This window comes from Propithecus coquereli, unplaced genomic scaffold, assembly GCF_000956105.1.
Source record: "Propithecus coquereli isolate 6110/MARCELLA unplaced genomic scaffold, Pcoq_1.0 Scaffold173, whole genome shotgun sequence".
Lineage (NCBI taxonomy): Eukaryota > Metazoa > Chordata > Mammalia > Primates > Indriidae > Propithecus > Propithecus coquereli.
In genome coordinates, this window is record NW_012141969.1 from 4481838 (window position 1) to 4502155 (window position 20318).

Consider the following 20318-nt stretch of genomic DNA (forward strand, 5'->3'; position numbering starts at 1 on the left):
AACCTTCTTTGGAACTATATTCATGCCCGAAGGTGATTCTGATATTTGGAAACAGTGTAAGCCATTTGGAATCATGATTGGTGGTCAAGTGGATTTGAGCTAAAATCCTAAGACCAGAAACATTCTTAGTGGTGCTTATAAATTAGCTCTCGGCTGGTTCCCGTACTGCTTTTAACAATAATAGTGCTCTTAGAACAATCCTTCCAAAGTCCTTTAAGCACAGTATTTAATTTGAATACTTAAGGTATGGTTGGTTGTTGCTTTTGTTTTCTTGTACAGTCAGTACTGTATAGTCACATGCTGTATGTATTAAATAGCCCAGTTTTCTTCAGACTTGTAAATAATAACTATTTCAAAGTAGTTAATCTAAAAACAAAACCCAAAACCCCAGTCATATATTTGCATGTTCTTTGTAAGCTTCATCCATGGTGGTTATTGCACTGAATGATGTATTATTATGGCATGTTAACAGTATACCAGTAACGGCACTTTATCTCATTTATATGAACACTTTTGAGGTGCTACTTAAGTCCAAACTGATGTATTATTCATTTGTAAAGATTAGGTACAGGAATGAACCTTGGTCTAAAGGTATTTTTCATATGAAAATGGTGTTGTGTGTTATTGAAGGATGTTAAAATGCTAATTTGAGAGAAGTAGAAGTGTATTTATTTTATATATTGGGATATGAAATTTATTTTCTAGAATTGGGGAGAAGGAAGTTCTATATTTGCAGAATGTTTACAAAATGAATAGTTGTAATGAAGTTCCTGTGAACACCATCATGGTTTTGTATGAACAGGAACCTTCTGGTGTCATTCAACATTTGTTCCTGAGGGTGTGTACAGTGTACTTTGTACAAACAGCTTTATCATTTTTTATAGGCTTAGCATGAGTTCTGCTACAACTACTATGGCATATTTATTGTTCCCTTTAATATTGGTGAAAGTCTTACTTACTCTTTTGTTATATAGTTTTGTTTCTGTACAACTACTGTAACTTTCTGTATAAGACTATTAATAGAAAAAATTTTTTTAAATGTACTTGAGATTTGTTTTAATAAGATATGGTAAGACGCACAGACATGGAAATGCCTGTCATGAAAGATGTTTTTATACTCATAGTTCCCTAGAAAAAGGAATCATAACATGCCATGCAAAACCCCATAGGGAAGCACCAGTGTTGGTCAGGAGGCAGGTGGGGGCAAGCATGAGCAAGTCCTTTATTGTGGTTTTTATGGAAAGAAATAGAGTCAGGAAGCAGGTGTAGGATTGGCTGGTTTGAATAATTTCACTGGGCTCTGGGGTGCAGGAATTATCTCAGGTAGTGTGGTACCTAGCCCTGGGGTAATTGGCTTGCAGTGTGAGAGCCTGATAGAAGGGGTGTGTGGGAGTCTGTGCGTTCTGGATTGTTTAGTTTGCATATGAAAGGTGCTCTCACAGGTGATTTTTTATTATCTCTAGTAATTAGCTAACCCTGGGAGGGGCAGCTCCTCCCCAGTCAACAGGGCCCCAGATAACAAAGCATCAAGATCCTTTAACTCCATTTAGATCACCTTATGCTCCCTATATTTTAAAATATAATTGTCTTAAAACTCCCCCCTCCTCTTTCTCTCTCTACATATATATGTATATACATGTATATGTATATATATACATACATACATATATATCATCATGTCACAAAGTGTTGAAATTTTTGCTGAAACCATCAAATATGATTTGAGATTCCAGAGAGGTAGTATAATTTATTATATTTACTGTTATTTTTACCAATTCTGATATTCCTTATTTTCTTAAGTTCTGATCTTTTTTTTTATTATTTCCTAACTGTTTAGGAACATTCTTTAGTTATTTTTTAAGGGCTCGTTTGCTCACAATAAAATCGCTTTCTTTTCCTTGATCTGAGAATGTCTACATTTTCCCTTTATTCATAGAAGATATATTATCTGGACATAGAATTCACAGTTTACAGTTACCTCCTTTCAGTACTTGAAAAATGTGAACCACTTCCTTCTGGCCTCCATGGTTTTGGATGAGAAATCTCCTGTCAATGGAATTGGTGTTTCCCCATAAGCAATGCAGTATTTCTCTCTGGCTGTTTTCAGGATTTGTTTCTTTGTCTTTAGTTTTCAAAAGTTTAATGATGATGTGTCTTGCCTTGGATTTCTTTTACTTTAAAATGATTGTTTACTCAGCCTCTTGAATCTGTAGGGTGATGTACTTCATCATATTCAGCAAGTTTTCAGACACTATTTCTTTGAATAATTGCTCATTTCCACTCTCTCCTTTCCCTCTGGAGCTCTGATAATACAAATGTTTACTCTTTTGTTATTTTCCTACAGGTCCTTGGAACTTTTTTCATTTTTTTTTATGTCTATGTTCTCTCTGTTGTTCAGATTGTATAAATTCTATTGATCTGACATCACCTTCACTGATTCTATTCTCAGTCATCTCCATTTTACTCCAGCCCATCCAGCAAAAAGTTTATTTAAATTACTGTATTTAATCAGTTCTATAATTTCTATTTGGTTCTTTATTCAACATATTTTTTCTGAGATTATTTTTTCATGCTTCATGAGAATTTAAAATTGTTTCTTGAAGCATAATAGGAGACACTGACTCATACTGCTTCCTTTAAGTTGGGTAGGGCAAGTTTGGTCCCTGCTGGGCCCCACTGACACCAAGAGAAGAGATGTGAGAAAGTAGAATGCTATCTAGCTCACCTCTTACCACATCATTTTATGTAATTAATGACAGATGGAGTTGGAGGCTCAGTTCCCACTGGTCTTTGCTCAAATGTAGGGAGAAAAAAAAGAAAATACCAACTATGATGCCTTGTATCCCTTCATTCTTTCTTGTTGATGCTTGGTGGGGTGTAGGCTGTGGTCCCCACTGGACTCCACTGACTCCAAGGATTAGGGTGGGTTAGGAGTGACTCTTGGCCTTGCATTATACTCTAGTGGATCTTGTCAACACAAGAGTGGGAAGAAAAATGGATTGTTACTATTCCAACTTGAACCAGTTTGCTCAGTTTCATTGACAAGTGCAGATATAGGTAGTTAGTTCCTCCAGGCACCAGATTTTTAAGCCTCATTGCTCCTGGGTGGGAATAGAATCTTAGCATGTAACATAATCCTGTTGACACTACCCTGATGGGGAGAACATGGAAGGAATGAGGCTATGCCATCTTGGCCAAATCAGAAGTCTGATGAAAGAAAGTATTTTAAAAATATGTTGTCAAATATGAATTTTTTCCATTGCATTATTTATAAGCAAGCAAAGATAGATCTTCTTTCTGTTTATATATTATGATTCTCTTAGTTCTATACTTTTGTGAGTGACAGAAAATGTTGCTAAATCTAAAATGTTAAAATCAATTAATATAAAAATAAATTATTTAGGATACTTAATACCACTATCCAATAACAATAACAAAGTGTATTTAAAGGTAGTGATAGGTATTTTGTAATTGCAGGACAGGTTCATCACCATTATAGTAGACACATGATCTGACTTGATTTTTATGATTTGTGCTGTTCATAGAACACACTACGGTAATTAACTGAGAGCAGGGAGAACTGTAAAGATGCTATTGTGAATAGGTAGATGTATTTGTTTCCTGTGCCTGCTGTAACAAATTATCAGAAATTAAGTGGCTTAATTCAACAGAAATTTATTCCCTAACTGTTTGGGAGGCCAGAAGTCTGACATCAGTATCACAGGGTTGAATCCAAGGTGTTGGCAGGGCTGTACCCACTCCAAAGATTCTAAAGAAGGACATGTTTCTTGCCTCTTCCAGTTCCTGGTCGTTGCTGGCATTTCTTGGTCACATCTCTCCAATCTCTGCCTCACCATCACATGATCTTCTGCTCTGTGTCTATCTCAGAACTTCCTCAGCCTCTCTCTTATAAGGATAAATATGATTGAATTCAGGGCCCACCTGGATAATCTAGAATAATCTCTTCATCTCAATATCCTTGATTTAATCACATCTGGAAAATCTTTGCCATCTTAGGTAACATTCACAATTCTAGGGATTAGGATTTGGGAAAATTAAGTTCCATGTTTTTGTAGGGTCCAAGGTCCCCTTTTCATTGTTGTCTGGCATATGGGGAGTCATTCTTAGCACCTAGCTCTGCATTACTTGGCTCTTGGTCCCCTTAATTTTCAAAAGTACCAATGATGTGTTGAATAATTCTCATGCTTCAAGTCTCTGAATTCTTCTGCCTTCCTCTTCTGCTACTAGCAGGGGAGAAATTTGTCTGCTTTTATGGATTCATGTGATTAGATTAGGCCCATCTGGATAATCTTCCTTTTTAAGGTCAACTTTGACATATAATTGCTATAGTTTACATACAGTTTGTTTGTCCCCACAAGATGTCATGTTGAAATTTGATCCCCAATGTTGGAGGTGGGGCCTAATGGGAGGTGTTTGGGTCATGGGAGAAGATCCCTTAGGAATAGATTAATGACCTCCCTGGGGGTTGGTGAGCGAGTTCTCTCCGTCTATTAGTTGATTGTTAAAGATAGCCTGGCACCTCTCCCTCACTCTCTTGCTTCCTCTCTCACCATGTGATCTCTGTGCACGCCATCTTCCCTTTACCTTCTGCTATAAGTGAAAGCATCCTGATGCCCTCACCAGAAACTGCTGGGCACCATACTTTTTGTACAGCCTGCAAAACTGTGAGCCAAATAAACCTCTTTTCTTTATAAATCACCCAGTCTCAGGTATTCCTTTATAGCAAGGCAAAACAGACTAATATAATAATATAACAAAAACATAGGAGTGACATTTCATAACTTCCACAGGTTCCTGGAGATGGGTCTTGGTATCTTGAGGCTGTATTAGTTTCTTGTGGCTACTATAACAATTTACTACAAACTAGGTGACTTAAAGCAACAGAAGTTTATTCTTTCAGAGTTCTGTAGGCTAGAAGTCAAAAATCAAGTAGTCAGTAGGACTGTGCTCCTTCTACAGGCATGTGTTGGCTTGTTGCTGCATCTCTCTCTGCTTTGTCTTCATATTCCCTTCTCTTCTGTGTGTGTCTGTCCAGACTATCTCTGCCTTTCTCTTATAAAGATACATGTGATTGCATTTGGGGCTTTCCAAGATAATCCAGCGTAAGCCAATATTCTTAAAATTCTTAATTTAACATATCTTTTTTTGTGTGAGGTGATTTTTGCAACATAAGGTAATATTCACAGTTTCTTGGGATTATGAAGTAGATAGCTTTGAAGGTGGTATTATTTTTAGCCTACCATGTCAGGTGACAGATAAGATGATAACTCAGAGTAGGTTGATAGAGTCATGTTAAGAATAGGAATACTCTGGATGGGTTTTGAAAATAAAATTAGTAGGACTTGTTGACAGATTGGTTGAAGGATGTGAAAAAAATAGAAGAACAAGGATGACTTCATGGTATCTGATCTTAGTATCTACCATGGTGGAGTTGCAACTAATGAGACAAGGAAGACAACAGGAGAAAGTGTTTTAGGGAATAAGATTGAATTTGTTTGGGGGCATGTTAAATTTTGAGATTTTGTAATGGGGGAATGGCCTGAAAAAAAAATGGCAAAGACATTTTCTGTCTCCTTAAAACTTCCCCTACTCTTTTTGGGAACTGCATTCTGGCCTGCATACCTGAGGCAGGTTAAGTCTTTTGTTAAAACTCCCAGGAGTTTACAGGCTTTGTCTTTGGCAAAGATGAGATGATTAGAACAGTTAACCACAGTAATTGTCTGAAGCTGAGAGCCCTCCCTTTAAAAGCTCTGTATTTCTGCCTATGTTTGTGAAATTTGGGATTTTGAGACAAGAAGGTCTACCATATTTCCTCCTTTATGGGCAAAGTAAATTCTCTTTCTTTCCTCCTCTAACCGTTTATCTCCGTTCTTCTGATTCGGCCTCGTGGACAAGTGGCCAACCTTTCAGTAACAATTTCTATTAGATATTTAAATAGAAATCATGGGTAAGTCATTGGATTTTGAAGACAGAATTTTAAAATATTCTTGGGCTGTAAAAAGAAACTTGAGAGTTGCTAGTATACACAAAGCATATAAGACTATGAGGCTGGATGAGATCACCTATAGCATAAGCAGATATTCATATGATCCATCATAGATTTCTGTAAGATAAACAAAGACTGTGCTCTGGAATATTGCAACATTTAGAGGATATAAGATGGAAAGGCATAAGCAAAGAAAGCAACACTTTGTGGATGTGAGGTAGGAAGAAAGCGAGGACAGTGTGGTGTCCTGGAAGGCAGGTGAAAAACTCTTTCAGGGTGCAAGGGTTGAAGTGAGGTAAGATGAGGAGAGAGAGTTTATAGTTAAATTGACAACATGGATATCATAGAAAACGTGACAAAGTAGCTTTGATGAAGTGTCAAGAAAAGCCTGATTAAATTGGCTGAGGAGAAAATGGGAGGTGTGGAATTGAAGTGTTCAACTCTTGAGGTGTCATCAACTCTTTTTAGGAGCTTTTGTATACAGGAGAGACATGAAGTGTGGAGGTTTCTTGTAGGAGATGATATGGGGATAAGAGTTAATTTTTAAGATAGGAAAAATTTCAGAATTTTATGTGAAAATGAGAATAATTTAGAAGGGAAGAAAAATTGATGAAGCTAGTGATAAAAGAGAATAGCTGGAATTATCACAGATGGAACATAGTGGACCACTAGAGACCTAAACAAAAGTGGTGACAAGGGTTCGTCTACTGTAACAGGAGGGAAGACAGACCATAAAGTGACAGATACAGGTATTTGTTTCATTGGGATGGTGGAAGCTTTTGGAAGTTATCATTTGATTCACTATATTTTCTCAGTAAATTAGAACTCTAGGTTATTAGTTAAGATTGAGTATAGAGGAGGAGGTTTAAAGATATGAGGAGGGCGTTAGATGTGTGAAATAGAGTGAGAGTCAGAAAATGTGGTATGGTGGCAAGAATTCCTTAGGGAACCATTTTTAGTTAGCGGTCACGGATTTAAAGTAAAACTTTTTAGCACATTTGTATGATTTCTTCAGCCACATTCATCTGCACAGAGGCAGACATGGATGTGCTAGCCATTCACAATTACATTAAGCATTAAGTAAGGCAGAAGAAACAGTGAGAAAAGCAAGGAAGATAAGAGTGTATGCAAGAGCACTATTATAACTGTGGACCAGGAGTTAATTTGATGAAGTGAAGACATGAGAAAGGATAAGATTTGAACATTTTCCAGAATTGAAGTATGGTAGAAAATGAACTGGAAAGACAGGTGGCTGTAAGAGAATGGGATATTTGAAATTGAGAATATACAGGAATTGAAGTTATTGGGAATAATTTGGTATAGAGTATGAACATAGGCAAGACTAAGGTTGAATGAAAAGCAAGGTAATTGGGGGAACGTAAGGCAGTTTTAGAAAAGATCAGCTATGTAGATATAGAACTCAACAGAGATTTAAAAAAAAAAAAAATATATATATATATATATATATATATATAGTGTTGGACCGGGAGATATTTTGTTTGATGGACTAAGACCCAAACCTAGAGACTTCTAGGGGAGATGGAGAATGGCCTAGCAGCAGAAATGTAGAAGGAGGAGGTCACTTTCTCTACCTCCAGGCCCAGGATTTTGAGGATGTGGAGAGAAAGAGCCACAACTTGAAAAGGCTGTGGCGAAAGCAGTGTCCTCTCAGGGAAGAGTCAAGTTTCAAGAAGGTACAGAGAACATTCAGAGACGTTGATGTAGGGAACAGAGGGTATTTTCCTGATGGCAGATCATAAGTTTCAATGGATGGTGTGGTAGATTTTTAGGATTAGGAAAGGAGTTAGTATTGTGGTCAAAAAATTGGATGTATACTATACTTGGTGATGTGAATACAGAGGATGAAGGATGATTAAAAAGAACTGGTATTCACATGGTAACATATAAAGAGAGATAAATGTACAATGAGATGCTTCTACACAGAAGACATATGGTGGTAGCAAGATCTGACACCCCTACTATCTTTGGGGATGAGGCTTTGGAGGTGGGAAAGAATGGATAACTTTGCAAATATTTATTATATACAAGGATTTACTGATGGCTTGAAAATAATCCACTAATTATTCAATAATCTCTAACTACCTACTTTGTGATCCATGAGCTTAGCATTCTCAGAATTTAGCCTTCACAAATAACAAACTAATGTCATATGTGGAAAGTTTGCTAATGTACCCAGTAATCAAGTGTTTGGCTGTAAGATAAATGTTTCACCATTAGCCTCTTTACACTTATTAGTTTTCTTCCTGATAGAAGTTGTGATAAATATCACAGCATTATTTATATGTAATAATAAGATGAATGATATTCGATGATGGCTTATTCTGGTCCTTGAGAGGGGGCTGGGATTCTAGTACACACCCAGTTGCTAAAGGAAAGGACACTCATTGTAGTTACCAGAATTCAGGAAAAATAACAGTGACAAAAGTAATGAGTGGCTGTGTTCAGTCAAAATAGGGAAATCCTAAAATGGATGCCTTCATAAAATGCATTCATCATTTCCCTTTTATGAGATAACTGAAAAAAATATATAAATTAATCCCTTCTGTAAGATTAAATTTTGACATGCCCACAGAGCTGACAGTAAAGAGTTTCATTTGTGTACTTATTTCCTACTCATGGAGTCATGACAACTTAGATCCATTTGATCTTTTTTGGATATTATGGTTCTTTAATCTTTTCATGTAGATTTTAGAATCAGCTTGTCAATATCCACAAAAAAGTTTAATGGAACATAGACTGGAAATGCATTTGATATATACATAAATGTAGAGAGCCTTGGCATTTTAACAATATTAAGTCTTCCAATCAATAAACATGATACATTTCTTATTTATTTAGGCTTATTGGATTTCTTTCATCAATGTTTTGTAGTATTCAGTATACACATCCTGCACGTTTTATCAGATTTTTATTTAGCGGATTGTAGGGATTTTATTGTTATTGTAAATGACACTTTTAATGTCAATCGCAATTGTCTATTGTTAGTATACAGAAATGCAATTGGTTTTTCTATAGTGACCTGAAGAATTCTTTAATTCTGCATTTTGAAAGGTATTTTTGCTTGGATAGAGTTCTAGATTGAAAGTATTTTTTTTTCTTTAATCACTAAAGATGTTACTTCATTATCATTTAGCTTTCCTGATTTATGAAGTCTTTATTTTCTGGTATATAATGATTATTTTTTAATCTGGCAACCTTCAAAATTTTCCTCATGCTTTTTTGCTTTCAACAGTTAAATATGATTTCCTTAGATTTTTAAATACTCAGCTACTATTTTTTCAGATACTTCCTTTCATCTGCACTGTTTTCACTCTCCTTGCCTTCTGGAATTGCAATCACGTTAGACTGATTTTCTCACAACTCTTCAACGCTCTCTTTTTTTCCATCTTATTTTCTCTTTATCTTTAAGATGGTGTAATTTCTATTGACCTATCTTAATCATCATTGGTTCATTTCTTGGCTGTGTCAAATCTACTGTTTTGTCCATTGGAAACATTATTTATCTCTGTCTCTGTGTTTTCATTTCTAGCATTTCCATTTGTTTTTTTAAAATAATTTCCATCTCATTGCTGCAATTACCCAACTAATCTGTCACCTCTACTTTGTCCACCTTTTCCATTCAAAGCTTAATTATATTAGTCACAGTTATTTTGAATGGCCCATCAGATAGTTCCAAAATTCATGTCGTGTCACGGTTTTGTCCCAATACTTGATTTTTCTCTTGAGAATGTGTTATTTTTTATTTTTTTTCCTTGCTTTTTATGTGTCTCATAACTTTTTGGTCAAGAGTTATACAATTGTGTTTAGTGTGAGGGCTAGTTTCCTAAAATCCTAAAGGATTTTTCTCAATGTCTGCTCTATCCTTAGCTTTAGATTTTCCCATTGCATTGTACCTCATACAGGATCTGCCTTTTGCAATTTACTGTGTTACTTACGACTTAATGCTTGTTAATCTGGCAGTGGAATTGGTGAGGGCAGTGTTTTCTGGTATTCTTACTAAGCTTCATTCTTATACAGGCATCATGTCCCCTGGTCTTAGGGATATGGCCGTCTCAGTTTTATTGCCCCTTCCCTTGGTGTAGTTCTGTGTCTCACATATATTCTTGCTCCTCCTTAGGAATAGAGGTTTTTTGCCCTCTCTCCTTCCTTCTGCAGAAATGGGCTTTTGCCAAATCCCAAAGGGTTACAACTTCTGTTGTTTTCTCCCCCTCCCACTACAGGTTAAGGCTTTTTTTTTTTTTGCATAGGGAATATAGGTGAGAAGAATGCAAGAAGATTTTCATGCCTTTCCCAGTCTTCCTCCTGCAAGTCTACACCACAACGGATATTTTTTCAGGAGTTCCCTCCAGTCTTTTCTGTGATTGCCAGTGAGATTTTAGGGGAAAACTTTCCAAGAAGGTGCCACTGCCCCTATATCTTCAGCCTTCAGGGACTTTCTAATCTCTCACCAGTGCACATTCAGTGTCCTAATTCTCCAACATCCCTAGCTCTTCTTACAAGTGTGTCAGTGCAGTTTTATGTACAGATCAAACTTGCATCTAGTATCTCTCTGCAGGAATCAGCCTTTGCTTAGATTTTGGGCCAGTTGATTTCCCTTGATGTCAACTTTGTGATTTTTTTTTTTTTTAAAAACCATGAACTTTTAATTTTTTCATCTTTTTATTGTTGTTAGAATAGGAGCAATGCCATTTCTGTTGCTAAACTTTTAAACATTGCTGAGCAGAAACTGGAAGTGGCAAGTGACATAATTTTAAAATGAGAAAAATTAAATGGTTTAGAGGGCAAGTTTCTTGCCTGAAATTATATTAATTGGTGGCAGACTAGAGTTCACTATAACCATATTGGCAAAACACTGTTTCTGTGAACTATTAACTGGGTCATGAAAACATTTTATTACAAAGAAACTTCCTCTGAAACACATTACTCTTAAACGGTGTTTATGATAATAGTATTTTGTATATATACTGATACCCAATTTTTCATACATTGTAATCTGTTTCTCTTCTGGAGATCTGTTTATTTTACTTTTTGAAGTCATATTAGTAATGATCCATTTTAAATGTAGACGCTTTTATTTCTGGGTGAAATTGATTTTCACTGGCAAGGAATTATTTATATGTTCTTTTAAAATGCTGGTGCTTTACATTTTACTAAATATCTGTTGAGTAGTAACTGAGAAAATATGTTTGTCTTTAAAGCTATTAAATTTTAAAATGTGTATTAAATGAGTATGTAATTTCTATTTATTATAACAAAGATTGCAAAATTAGGACAACACTGATGCTAGTAATGAAAGCAGCAGCAATGATAATAAAAACAAAATTATTATGCTATAAATTTGTATATCCCTCTACACGTATAAAATGCTTTGAGATGCAATGTTTTGGCATAACCTTATTTATATGGATAAATGCTGAATTAGAATATTGCCTTGGTGAATTGTCATTGGCATAACTCATATGGCTTAAAAATATACTTTCTGGTTTTGAGGGTTACGGAAAAATCTTATTTAAAAATATAAAAACATAAAAATAAGGAAAAATTGCATCATTTGATTCTGGAGAAGGATGTGGGCTTTCATTCACTGGCAACAATAGAGCTTAGTTATAACTATGTAATCCTCTCTTGAGAATTTAAAAATTATTTTGTGGAAACAAGCATTTAAGTTGAATGATATGTGTCACCAGTTATTAGTAAATATAGCCAAGTAGTATAAATAGAAGAGGAGTTAAATGGTTTATCAAAAGGTACACGAAAAACTGTAATAATTACATTTTTCTGACATAATAATGTGGTCACTGATAGAATTTTGTTCTTACTCTCCAAATATCCTATGCTGATGATAGGCCATTTTTTAGATAAAAACACTAAATTAATTATTTATATTCCTGGTTTTTGATATGTTGCATTGAGAATAGATAAATAGAAAATAGAGAAAGATATTATCAGATATTAATACATATGGTAAAGTCATAATTTTTAAAAAGTTAGGTCCTGGCTAGTTATAGATAAATTAATTAATGAAACAACATTCAGAAAGACCATAAACAGATCATGAAGTATGTGTGTATGGGTAAATTAATTATATTATTAATATTAATCAATTAATATATAGATTATATTGAATATGTTAAATAGTTGATATTTTCAATTATAAATCAGTTCATTATATGATCTATAATATGCTAATATAGTGATAATATATTTATGTTACTTGATAAAATATTGATGTGTACTACCTTTAAAAATTAATAACTGATTTACAATGTGTCATTTATGTCTTGATTATATTAGTGGTGTTTTCATTCAGTGGGAAAGGGTTGGTTTATTTCACAAATGGTACAATCACAACTTGCTGTCTAACTGAAGGAAAAACACATGAAACCTTTTGCTCACCAAATAAGACGACAAATTCCAGATGAATTGCATATTTAAATATTTTCTAAAACTATAAAAGTCTTTGAAGAAAATTTAGTGGTCTATTTGCACAATGTTTGAAGGAGAAAACATTTCTAACCAAGACAGGTAACCCAGAGTATGTAAAAGACAGGACTATTTTACCATACAAAATTGCAAAAAAAGGTATGAGAGAAAATTTATAATCGAACATGATACACAAGTAATAGATTGGAAGAAATATCTCTCAGGGAGATACTGAAAATGTCTTTTTAATGGATAGTATAAAAAAGTTTTTCAGATTAATGACAGATATAAAAATAACTTCATACCACTTAAAATGGGCAAAAGTTATGAAAATACAATCTACAAAAAGCCAACTACAAATAATAATTTTAGAGCTGCAAGTTCTACTTCTTGGGGTTCCCAAAGGACTTCTTGTATCAGCCAACTGAATCACTTTATGTTGACAACAGAGGCATTCATTCTCAAAAAAGAAAGGCAGTGCTACTTATCATTTATCTATCTGGCCATCTATCTATCTATAGTTAAATAAAGCTAAACTATGATACTGAAATTTTAAAAAGTCACATGAAAATGACATCTATTAGAATTATAACTAGTTAGTTTTAATTGTATGTAGAAAATTATGTAGAAAAGTAAAGGCCTAGAATTTTAAAGAAAAAATAAATAATAAATTTAAGTGGAATAGAATAACACAGTTAAATGTATCTTTTCTATGTGCTTCTCTGCCAGGAATCTTTAAATAGAAGTAGAATTCCCTAATATTATGATTGCTTTTTATGACAACAACCTAAATTGGATCTCTAAATCTTTTCTTTTGAATTAAAGATATAATTTAAGGAGCATTTACAGAAATTATTAACCTTATATAAAATGTGTAGAGTAGTATGTTAGTCATTTTACTACTGCATAATGGAATATCAGAAGAAGGTACTAAAGTGATATAACAGTCATTATGTAATAATACTTTTAATTATATTAATCTTTCTCTTTGAAATGAAAAGTTTTCTATTCTTGAACAGAGAAAACTGTTATTATTTTCAGTTCTGTTATTGATCACTATTATGTTATTTAGGAATCAATAAGATAAAATTTAATAAATAGTGAGCTGGTATGTTTAAAATCAGTAATAAAATGTTAAGTACAAATAATCATAAAAGTAATATGTATCATGTAACAATAAATTGTATGTTTTCTGTTGCTCCAAGGTCATGTAAAAGAATTAGATATAGTGTCACTACTAATGCTAATTTTTAGAGGGTGATCTAAAATGGTTTTGAGCATTATTTGTCCATTAGAACCCATGAAAAAATATAAAAATAAAAGTTAAGCAATTATGCACAGTTGATGAAAAAGTGAAAATACATACCATGCATTCTTAAAAATATTCAACATCACAGAAATGTCATTGCTTCCTATATTCATAAAGTTATAAATTATGAATTTAAAATAAGACCAATGAATATTCCATCAAGTTTTCTTTGGAGGCAGTCATGTCTATTATAAAGTTCATAAGGCTAAATAAATAGGAAAGAATAGGTAGCAAAACCTTGAAAATGGAAAATAATGTAAGAGGGCTATCTTCAACACATACTGAAGAACACTATAAAATCTGATTAAAACAGTGTAGTTTTGGCTCTTAAAGACAGATCAGAGGAATAGTAGAGATAATCCTGAAAGAGACCAAGTACCTATGGCACAGGAGTCTATCATAATATTGGCATATCAAATTAGTGGTTGTGAGATGGTCTTTAAAATAAATCTTGAACAAAAAGACAGCCATTGGGATAAACAGATAAAGAAAAATACCTTGTGCATGCATTGCTCTCAAAGACTTAATGTTTTTAAGATGCCAGTTGCCCCCAATCTATATTTTCCATGCAATTCAAATCAAAATCCTAGCAGTTGTATGTATTTGTTTGTGTTTGGAAATTGGCTAGCTGACTGTGAAATTCTTCTGTAAGTGCAAATGATCTAGAATAACTTCAAAAATCTTGAACGAGAGGAAAATGTTGAAGGATTTATGTTATCAAACATCAAGATTTACTGTATAGCTATAGTAGAAAAGACAGCATAGTATTGTTGTAAAGATAGTTAAAGAGAAAACTGGAACTGAATAGAGTCCAGAAAGTGGTTTATATATATACTGTCAACTAATTTGGGAAAAAAAGTGCCACAACAATTCAATCGAGGAAAGTATGGCTTTTTCCATAAATGGTGGTAGGAAAATTTAGTATACATAATGAATGAATTGAACTTTCACTTCTATATCGCACCATATTTATAATTATTGAGATATGTATCAGGAAAAATAAACAATAAAGCTTCTAGATAAAAGAGGAATATATCCTATGACTTTATGCCCCAAGCTATTGAGATTATTGTCAGTATATATTAATAGTACCTAGGTTTCAGTTGAAGAGAGTCATCTGACCAAGACTTTCCTGAGGGCAGACTGCATTCAATGATGGATTGATGTGGGAGGTGGGGGGGGTATCTGAAATCTTGGTCTCTTCATCTCAGATTGGGGCAACTCTGAAGAGCTATACTAGCTTTAGTGCTCACCGTTGTATGAGCTGACACCTTTTGTCCCCACCTTCTCCCTCTGCTCAATCCTGCTTCATTCTCTTCCCTCAGCGGTATTGATCCTGAGAACACTTCCTAATAAACTTTCTACCCACTAACCTCCTTCACAGAGTCAACTTCCTGGGAAAACTGTTCTGCAACAGTGATATTTAAAATACTTCTGAGTGAAACTTGGAGAGATATTTTTAAATTTTATTTTATTAGTTGTTTATTGATGTTTTATAGATATCTTATAATTATAGCAGTATTGTATAATGGGTAAGGCTCCAAGCCCTAAATTCCAGCCCAAGTTATACCACGTACTATTTGTGTGATCTTGGGTATAATTCCTGCATGTTTCAATATATTCATCCCTAACACAGGGATATTATAATAATAGAGTCTATCTCATAGAGTTTTTGTGAGAAATAAATAAATTAATATTTGTAAAGTGCTTAAACTAGTTCCTGGCACAGAGTACATTGTTCTTGCTCATGGCAAGTGACACTGTTTTCCAATAAAATGCTATTAAGTAAATTATTATACAGATGATACAAAGGTATGTCAAAAATTGTGAAGGTAGTATATGAATAACTAAAATCTGGAGAGACATTTTGAATGGAAATGTTGAAGAAGAGTAGAATATATAAATGATTAAGAATATCAAAAGGAGCAACACTGGGCCGGGCGCAGTGGCTCACACCTGTAATCCTAGCACTCTGGGAAGCTGAGGCAGGAGGATCACTTGAGGTCAAGAGTGCAAGAGTGAGACCCTCTACTAAAAGTAGAAACAAAAAATTAGCTGGGCGTGGTGGCTCGCACCTGTGGTCCCAGCTACTCAGGAGGCTGAGGCAGGAGGATCGCTTGAGCCCAGGAATTTGAGATTGCTGTGAGCCAGGCTGACGCCATGGCACTCACTCTCTCACTCTGGCTCAGGCAACAAAGCGAGACTCTGTCTCAAAAAGAAAAAAAAAAGGAGCAACAAAGTTGGATAGTTTTAAATATATATAGATATAGATGTAGCTATAGATATAGCTATCTACTCTTCCATAAGAAATCCTGGTATTCACTAAGATACCAAAACTATTTAATCAAGGAGTAATTTAGTTCCCATAAAATTAAAACTATTGGTTTCATAATTGCTTCACCTAGAAAACAAATGGATTTCATAAGAAAAATAACGGTTATTTCTTTATTTTTATTTCACAAATATATTTCCCAGCATGTAATGGCAATGCACTAGATCTTGCTTCTTAAAAAACTGAAGAAAAGTAGGAATTAATCATGGAGTTAACCTATCTTCATCTATACAAATAATACTAATAACCTGTACTTGTATATAATTTTAATATTTAGAAATGTCTTCATATACACAATTATATTTGTGCACCAAAAACTCCTATTAGGTAAAACTGATTTTCAATTCTTTATAATGTCCAAAATGAGGTTGAGAGGGTATAGCCCAAGCTGACACAGCTTATCCATGTGACAGTCAAAACCAGAACACAGATTCTCTGACTACAAACCCAATGCTCAATTCCCATATATTGACGACCTTCCTGACGTTCTAGGTCTAATTTTATATCTATGTGTAGATTTGTAAAGTAGCACCTTATTCTCTAGTGTTACAATTTAACATATAATAATGCTAACCCCCCCCTTTTAAATGTTATAGTTAAAAGACACAGGAATATGTTAGAGCTAAGATTTTTTTTTCTCAAAAGTTTAATATTGATTTTGTTTCAGTGACATTTGATTCCTTCCTATTAAAAGAGAGAAAAAAAAGAAAACACCGCAAGTCTTATAAATTTACCAGCTTTGCAGCAGGATGTCCTCTGAGATCACAATTCACCTATACTCTTGTCTCATTCTTGGTTACTCGGCCTAATTAAATCTCTAGATAAGATTAAGTTTCAAAGTGAAGACCTAGCAGGTTAAGATTCTTCACTGACAGGGAGGTCCTTCTTTTTTTTCCTCCTGTCTAGTTCCTGTCATCAGTTTTGAATGATAACAAAAGGAACAGTGAACTTGCTAAAAACAAAATGAAGTATTTAGCTATCTATAGCTTACTATGAAACTTATTCTAAGGAAGAAAATTTCTAGAAAAATATATTTCCTTAGAGGATTAAAGGGGATATGAATGCTTTTTCCAATGGGAAAAAATGGTGTCAATGGCTAGTGTTCTTAGTCCAGGTAAATATCTAACTATACATATATCCAATTTTATTAAAGGACTTCATAAGTGCACAAAACATAGAATTTCTGAAAGAAGGTAATATGAGGAAAGTTTACAGAAATTACTCTTATCCATGTCTTTTGTCATATATAGACCAAAAGTTTGGTAAAGTCGAGGTGAAACTGAGATGGTGAATAGAATGGCTGTTATCATGGCATAAAGCAGGAGTATTCAGATTTGGGGAACATGTACTAGTTTTATCAGCTGTCACTGGGTCTCCCTTTAATACCTAGCATTTAACTGAATTGAGTGAAATGCATTGTCACACCATATGGTGAATTAGAGGGTGCAAATTTAGGACCTCCCTGCTGAATCAATTTATTAGAGAGTAACATTTACAAAGGTATATTTCTTGACCAGATACATATTTAAAATGTATATCATTTCCTCTATGTGGACAGACACATAGAATTAAAGAAAAAAATAAACCTTGCCATAAAGAAACATTTTTTTAGCTCAGTATTTCCGAAATTCATTTGAGCATAGAACTTTATTGTTTATTGTTTGGTAGTTTGTTTTTGTTTTTCACAACACACTAGGTAAAAATAACACACTAGTCAAGGACAAGTTAATCTTTTCAGTTCTCAAATATGCACCAAGAAATTGTTCTATGTTCATGTAGGAAGACTTAGCTTTAAGGGTACAAATGCTTTTCCTGGTACATGATAGTATCCCTAGTGATAAATTTTACAATATGGCCAATGGTACACCAATGTCTCTGAAAATGCCAATAGCAATATAAGAAGCAAAACTCCCATTTCTGTTATATTATTAATGCTTATGTTCCCCAAATCAGCAGGAGAACCCCTAGGACTAATGTTGTAGCATGTAAGAATATCATAGGAAACATTCTCTAGGAAATAAACAAGCTCCTTTGGAGATTTTATTATATAGAGCAGCAGGGAGCACATCTTGAATTGTCAAATCCACTGTACAGGTAGTGTGTGCATTGTTTATCTTAAAAAACAATGAAACTAGAAACTAGAGAAATCAATAAGGAATACAAAATAAGACTGGCTTGAATTTGAAAAGCATTTGAAGACAGTAAGAACAATATACATTAAAATTAAGAAAGTACATTTAATTTCTGGTTTTCTTTATTTTTGTCATGCAAGTATGGACTTTATTGACATTTATAAATGCTATGTTTCAAAATATTAAGGAAATGAATGATAAGAATGATAATAAAAAAGATTAAATATTATAAAGATGTAGTTCTCCCAAATTTGTATATAGGTTTGATGTAATTGCAATCAAATGAGTGTTGGGATATTTTTGGAATTTAACAAAAAGTTATTATAATTTTTTCTAGGAGGATAACTAGATAAGAGGAAATAAATGATTTATAGACACTAGAAAGAAAAAAATAGAATAAGAAAACAAAACCGTGGGGTTTAAACTCTATGGCACTGGCACAAGGTCTGAAATACAGATCCATGAAACAGAATATCTTTGGTCTGAATATTGGATGAGTCACACTGCAAAACTAAATAGCAACAGAATTATTGTTATTATTCAACAAAAGATGAAAAAGTGGGTAATTAAATGAGAAGGAAATCAAATTAGATTGTCATTACATAACAAAAAAGCAAAATGTGAATGAATTAAAGGAGTAAATGAAAACTTTGCCTACCTACCTATAATTCCTTCCCCATTAAAAGCAAAGGAGAAGAAAAGAAATATAGATGAATTTTCAGTTGACTTCACAATGTGGAAAGACATTTAAAGTATAGAATCAACAGAAAAAAATTTTAAATGGCTCATGTATTTAATGGATAAGTATAATTAAGTATAAGCAGACATATAAATAGTTGCCACAAATATAACAAAGTTATTATTTTGAAATAAGCTAGTTTTAATTTTTTTGCTATTATAAACAATACAATATCAAATATATTGTTAACACATTAACCATATATTGATTACTTCTTTAAGAGATCTCATGAGAACTGGCATTACTAGGTCAAAAGGATGATAATTTCAAAGTTTCTATATATATTACACAAAGTACTTCCCAGAAACTAGGTAGTAATTTGTATTCCCACAAGTACTGTTTGATTATTCCAATTTCACCATAGAAACATTAGCATTGGTAGTTTCATTTAAACAAACAAACAAACAAAAAACCACACACAACCAAAAAAGGAGAAAGAAAACTTAGATGGCCATTGTTTTTTTGATTATTCATGATACTGAACATATTTTCAACCATTCTTTGAACATCTTGATGTCCTCTTTTGTGAACTACTGTTCATCCTCCTTTTAATGTATTGCAAAGAAATAGAAAGCAAAGACTTTGAAGTCAGACACAAGAAGTTTCACCTCTGCCATTAAGCAACTGTTTTAATTCTGTATAAGTTGATTTTTCTGAATTGCACTCTCCTTAAATTCAATGAGAATAATAATAACACCTATGCTATGGAGGTGCTGTATCAAATGAGATGAATTATTGAGCTCTAGGATGCTGACATAAATGATTACAGCAAATATAAAAGAAAGTCATTAACCCATTTTAATTGGGTGTTAGTAGCGGTTATTGATTTCAATTAGTATGTTTGTATTAATTATATTAAGATAATTCACATTTTATCACATTTACCATGACAAGTATGTTTTTTTTGTAATTTAAGAACATTATTATTTTTAAGCAAATTTGTAATGTTTGAGATTTAGATTTTTAAGCAACTTTATTATTTCTTATATTTTTTTCCTATTCATGAATATGCAGGTGGGAGGGTTAACATATAGAAGAAATAGATATAACACCCTCCAATAAATTTGCAAGGAATCAGTAGTTTTACAAAGACACAATTAGTTTTTGTAAAAATAATCAGTAGCTTTAACACACTAGTTATTTATAATTTTCTGAAATCTTCTTTGACTCACACAACTATGTATTAAGTGGTATGATATTCAACCATGCAAAATTTCAAAGGTAAAATATTTGGCAAGTTTTACTTTTGTGTTATAGAATGTAAAAATGCAAATGTAAGGAATATATATAAAGCTAAACCATCCACATTTTTCTATCAACTTAATTTGTTTCAAAATTTTAAAATTATATTTTAA

The 20318-nt window shown here is 33.4% G+C and overlaps 1 protein-coding gene across 1 annotated transcript in view; it reads right to left on the reverse strand.

Annotated features, from left to right (window-relative positions):
- CFAP47 (cilia and flagella associated protein 47) overlaps positions 1 to 20318 on the reverse strand; it is a 573852-nt gene that overhangs the window by 61581 nt on the left and 491953 nt on the right. The window lies entirely within an intron of this gene.